The sequence below is a fragment of the Brienomyrus brachyistius genome, unplaced genomic scaffold (genome assembly GCF_023856365.1).
Source record: "Brienomyrus brachyistius isolate T26 unplaced genomic scaffold, BBRACH_0.4 scaffold43, whole genome shotgun sequence".
Taxonomy (NCBI): Eukaryota; Metazoa; Chordata; class Actinopteri; order Osteoglossiformes; family Mormyridae; genus Brienomyrus; species Brienomyrus brachyistius.
In genome coordinates this window covers 1826754-1832753 of record NW_026042318.1, presented here as the reverse complement: position 1 = coordinate 1832753, position 6000 = coordinate 1826754, and the positions used below count along the sequence as shown (strand labels likewise).

At 40.4% G+C, this 6000-nt stretch overlaps 1 long non-coding RNA gene across 1 annotated transcript; it reads right to left on the bottom strand.

Moving 5' to 3' along the window:
- Positions 1-2990: 2990 nt before the first annotated feature.
- Positions 2991-4005, bottom strand: LOC125722860 (uncharacterized). The gene is made up of 3 exons (XR_007386672.1): positions 3906-4005; positions 3371-3417; positions 2991-3214 (listed from the first exon to the last, which is right to left on the bottom strand). It is a non-coding gene; the product is annotated as an uncharacterized LOC125722860 (long non-coding RNA).
- Between the last annotated feature and the right edge of the window lie 1995 nt (positions 4006-6000).

The window sequence follows — 6000 nt, the reverse complement described above, 5'->3', positions numbered from 1 at the left end:
CTAAGCACAGTCTTGTGTGTATAAAAATGCGTAGATTCATTTAACTTTAACAATGAGATTCAGCAACATGACCTTATAGTGTTAATGATCGGTATCTTACTGGTATTAACTGAATTATGCAAAATTCTACATTATTCTGTATTATTGCACCCAAATTGTTCATACTGACTAAATGTAATTACTGACATCCTGGACATACTGCTTTTTAGGTTTGAATTTAAAATGTTAGTAGACAAATTCATGCTGTCAATAACATCTCACTTGCTCACCCCCTTTTAGATAAAAATACCCTTTGTGGTTTTTCTAGTGAAGCAGAGGGCCTGAGCTGAGGACCTGACGGTTGTGTGGTTTTCGCTCACTGAGACGAGAGACACAAACACCCTGCTCTCAGTCGGTCAGTCTTCCTGTAAAATGCAGAGGTGAGACTGCTAGTGGAAAATTACTGACTGCAGCATCAACAACACATTTAAACAGCAGCACAAACAAAATGTTCCACAAATGCAGGACATCTGTATGCTTACAGCACACATCAGACACGCTGACCCTCAGCACTGAGCTCCTCCAGGCTCTGTGCTCTCCCCCTTCTCGTCAGTCTCTACACAAATCACTGCTGCTCCAGTGAAGATCCTGAATTTTGCAGGTGATACTACTGCGTTTGCCATCATAACTGAAGGCGATGAGTCTGCCTACAGACTGGAAGTCGTACAGCTGACCATCCAGTTCTGAACTCACATTATCCCAAATGTCCACATGCTTAAACTCCTCTCATCATCAGGGAGGAGCGTCCCTTGGCACTGTAGAGTAGATGGATGAGATAACAAGGCTGTCATCAATTTTATGTGACTCCTCTCACCCCCCCAGCAGACTATGGAGGCCCGGGGCAGCTCCTTCAGTAAGAGACTCAGACACCCGGCGTGTGACAGAACGGTACCGCAGGTCATTGGGCCCCACAGCAGTCAGGCTTTATAATCTGCACTCTGCTCATTGAACTTTTCCTCTGTTCACTGTCTTCTGATACAGTTTCTATCTGCTGCTGATCTGCAATATTGTTCCTCCTTATTCACTGATGTGCAGTGTTGCATTGAGCCAGTGCATTATTCCCCTGTGTGGCAGCTTCCTTTGGGAGGCTAATATCTTGCACATGAGCAATAATGTTACATGCAATAGGATTGTGTATAAGTTAAGGATTGTGTATAAGTTAATTTTAATATTTCTATAATATTCCTGTATATAATATATTCTTATATTTTGTTTCTATTAATACCCTATATTTATAAATACATACATTTCTTTTACATTCATAATGATGTTGTTTGTTGTTTTGTGCCCCACTGATCTTGTAACAAGCCTCAGTATTGACTTTCCCTTTTAAGGTCTTGGCCTTAAATCACACTCGATATAGGTGGTGTCGTCCCCATCACCCTGACCAGGATACATGGATGGTGTTTATTTGTGTGATGAAAAAGAATGTGAATAAAACAAAAATGTACCATTATAAATGGGATCCCTAAGATGTGTGGTGGTTTCAGATGTGGACTGATGAGAATTTTGTTCTGTTGTGAAAGCTGTACATTCTGTTCCATGTACAGGGTAGTGATATGTAGCAATCATGTGCTCCAGTCAAATGTCCAGCTGCATGAATAATAATGGTGGCTTGTTTGGATAAAATAACTTAGGCTGAATACTTCAAAGCGTGACCTGGGTGAGGTAGAGAGGAAACAGGGTCTTACAAGCAGCAGGTATTGTTCTCTCTGTGTGGTTTTTACTCTTTGCAAAGTGAGCCCAGCACAGTGCAGTCAGTGGGTCAGTCTTCCTGAGCTGCATCTAACCAGTGGAAACATCTGCAGCACTGCAGAGAAGCACTCAGCAGACAAACAAACCAAAACAGCTTACAGCTGTATGTCACTTTTGGACAGAGGTGGACAAAGTCCACAACTTCACTACTTGAGTTAAGTATAGATACTCCTCGTCAAATAATACTCAAAGCTTTTCAGTTAATTTTTTACTTCAGTTAAAGTACTGGAGTATTTGCATCTAAAAATACTTAAGTATTCAAAAGTACATTATGTTTTAAATGCAAGACATTTTTCAGAACCTAATGACTCCTGAACACCCCACTGAATACACTGACTGGCTTGTACATCTTGTAGAATAAAAAGCTTGTGGAATATGATACAATGACGATAGAAACACAACTGGCATAACAAAAGTACAGCCATTGTCATTTTCATCTTATTTAACACCCCCCACCCCACTCACACAAAAGAGCATGCTAGTGTTCTTACAGAGCCGTAGCAGTGTGTGTGTGAGTGTGTGTGCATGTGTGTGTCTGTGTGTGTATGTTTGTGTGTGTGTGTATGTGTGTGCATGTGTGTTTGTGTGTGTGTGTATGTGTTTGTGTGTGTGTGCATGTGTGTGTTTCTGTGTCTGTGTTTGTGTGTGTTTGTGTGTGTGTCTATGTGTGTGTGTGTGTGTGTGTGTGTGTTTGTGTGTGTGTCTATGTGTGTGTATGTTTGTGAGCCAAGTAACAGGACAGGGAGCAAGAAACAAAACTCCTCTTTCTTAATTATCCACATCGTTATTAACGACACAGGTATATATACAGGTACATATACAGGTACATGTATATACTCAAAAATACATACAGTACACAACATTAAATGAAAAACATAATTTAAGAACACTTGAAATTTTCATTCAGTTTCTTTCATCTGTTTAATATAATCGATCAGTCCCTGTGCGTTTGCCCCAAACCATTCAGCATGGTACACAAGGGAGACAAGTAAGCATGTGTCACATCAAAGAACTGATTGCAGCAACTCAGCCTTTCCACAACATTAAAGCTGCTTATTCCCCCCCATGCCATGAAGAAATAATCTCTGTGGCTCCCCTCTCCCCCTCCCTCAGCCCCCAGTCTGGCTTGAACATTTGCACTTCCAGTAAAAATGCGCCCCAAACACACTGACACCAAACTCCGTAAAATCCTGTGATTCAGTCTCAGAAGCACTGGCTCCCCTGCCCTCCTTCTGAACATTATTAAAGCTACACCCTGAACACTCTGTGTGACTGACATGAATGAGAAGCATCTTTATTCATAATCTCTGTAGCGGAGGTCAGAATACAGAGTGTCATTATTCCCGTCTTTCTTCTGTCTCCTGGGTTTTGGCTTCTTAAGGTTCAGGGCAGCGTAATTCAGTGTGTCCTCGTCATGGCACTGGGGAGAGAAAGATGGCAGAATTGGATGGATCAAATCGGTTTGCTATTACTTATTTTCACAAATAGCACTTAAAATGCTGATCCCAGGATGGAAATCAGTCTGAGGTTCATTTGTTTTACTGACGATTTGTAATTTGAAATATTTATTACATACTTGCTTGCGTGACCATTCCACTTTTGATATATCACTGTTCTTTTCATCTGTTTAAAATATATAACACATCAATATATTATTTAATTTCACGCGGTATCACAGTGGTCAGATAAAATTCCGAATTTTCAAGCAATCAACATCCTTTTTGTCTCAAAAATGAAAGTAAAAATGACTTCTGTCAATGTAAGTGTGCATGTTTGGATATGTGTTATTTGTTCTCATATATCATATATAATAAAATTGCTATAAAGGAGATCTTGGTAATAAAAGTTATTGATATGCAACTTATTGCAACATGTATATTTCAATAGATTTTGCAAAATATGAAAAATATAATACAAAAATGTAAATCTTACAGTACAAAAAGGTTTATATAAATAAGGTGAGATTTAATAATGGATTTTTAAACTGTATTACCTGCAAGAGTGGTTTTAATATGAAAATTTTATCTATCATAAAACAATTTTATATTTCTATAATTTGTTAAAAACTACATTTTGTCCTTCGTCTGAGTGCATAAAGCCGGGCAGCGTACCTGCACAGTGTGTACAGGTCAGTTTACATCTTATACAAATGAGAGCAACGTTCAGAATAATGCTGCAAGATAAAACTATCAGCAAGCCAGAGTGAAGACGATCCAGCAGCTTCTGAAAGCCTGTAACAAAGAAATAGATTTCAGCATAATGATATAGAGACACATTTCCCATTTGCTTACATTACTGTACATTAGTTAAAGATAAAATCTATAACACATTACAGCAGTTGTTTTGTAAATAGTCCATTTTTAACATGAACTTCTAGTATTTTGCATTTTAACAATTTCTATTAATATTTGAAATAATTATTAAATTAACATCTGTGTAATTAAATTTAAGCACTTAAATTAGAAAATGCATTACATTAAAATAAGAAATAAATGTCTTAATAGCAGAATAAGCTAAATAAAACTTTGAAGCAGATATACTCTCCACACTGGGTGCTACCATCTATATCCAGCTGTGTGCCGTTCCCAAACAGCATCTCCCCTCACTGGGTGTTACCATCTATATCCAGCTGTGTGCCGTTCCCAAACAGCATCTCCCCACACTGGGTGTTACCATCTATATCCAGCTGTGTGCCGTTCCCAAACAGCATCTCCTCACACTGGGTGTTACCATCTATATCCAGCTGTGTGCCGTTCCTGAACAGCATCTCCCCACACTGGGTGTTACCATCTATATCCAGCTGTGTGCCGTTCCTGAACAGCATCTCCCCACACTGGGTGTTACCATCTATATCCAGCTGTGTGCCGTTCCCAAACAGCATCTCCCCACACTGGGTGTTACCATTTATATCCAGCTGTGTGCCGTTCCCAAACAGCATCTCCCCACACTGGGTGTTACCATCTATATCCAGCTGTGTGCCGTTCCCAAACAGCATCTCCCCACACTGGGTGTTACCATCTATATCCAGCTGTGTGCCGTTCCAAAACAGCATCTCCCCACGCTGGGTGTTACCATCTATATCCAGCTGTGTGCCGTTCCCAAACAGCATCTCCCCACACTGGGTGTTACCATCTATATCCAGCTGTGTGCCGTTCCCAAACAGCATCTCCTCACACTGGGTGTTACCATCTATATCCAGCTGTGTGCCATTCCTGAACAGCATCTCCCCACACTGGGTGTTACCATCTATATCCAGCTGTGTGCCGTTCCTGAACAGCATCTCCCCACACTGGGTGTTACCATCTATATCCAGCTGTGTGCCGTTCCTGAACAGCATCTCCCCACACTGGGTGTTACCATCTATATCCAGCTGTGTGCCGTTCCCGAACAGCATCTCCCCACACTGGGTGTTACCATCTATATCCAGCTGTGTTCCGTTCCCAAACAGCATCTCCCCACACATGGCCACGGCGCAGTAGTAAGTCCCAGCATCGGAGAGGCTGAGGTTCCCCTTGGGGAGGCTGTAGACGCAGCTCCGTGTAGGAGATCCAGCCTCAGGGCTCTTCTCACACTCATCACTGCTGTTTCCGTGGCTGTAAATGACTCCAGGAAGGGATTCTCCTGATCCATGTCTGAACCAGTAAACACTGTGTTCTCCTGCACAGCTCCCAGTCTCTATCGTACACTGCAGGCTCACAGAGTCTCCTGGCTGCAATGTGTCAGACACAGGCTGCTGTACCACAGTCCTGCTGTTGGAGTCTTTACCTGAAAAGCAAAATAGTCATGATGACAGCGCTTTGAGAATAACAATGGAAAATACAGATCCTCAAAAATTGTTCTTACAGATCCTCAAATCCTGAATCGATGTTCTTCTAGCCATCCAAGAAATCAGTAACTTCTTGGAGAACAGCTGACATTCTTTTCTCTTTTTATTGTATTAATGCTTATTAGTATATATCAGGTAACACTATACATTAACTGCACCTACATAATACCTAAATAAAAATTATATGATAATAACAAACATTATAATTATATAATGTCTTGTATTAATGTATGAAGGTAGATGAATATAATTAATTTCAATTCAAAGAAATGAAGTGTGTAAAGTGTACTTTATATTTTCATGATTTTCGTGACTTTACATTTGGTTTATGTTGCCCCTTTTCCACAGGAAGGTATTTATTGTTTTTGCATATTTAGTTC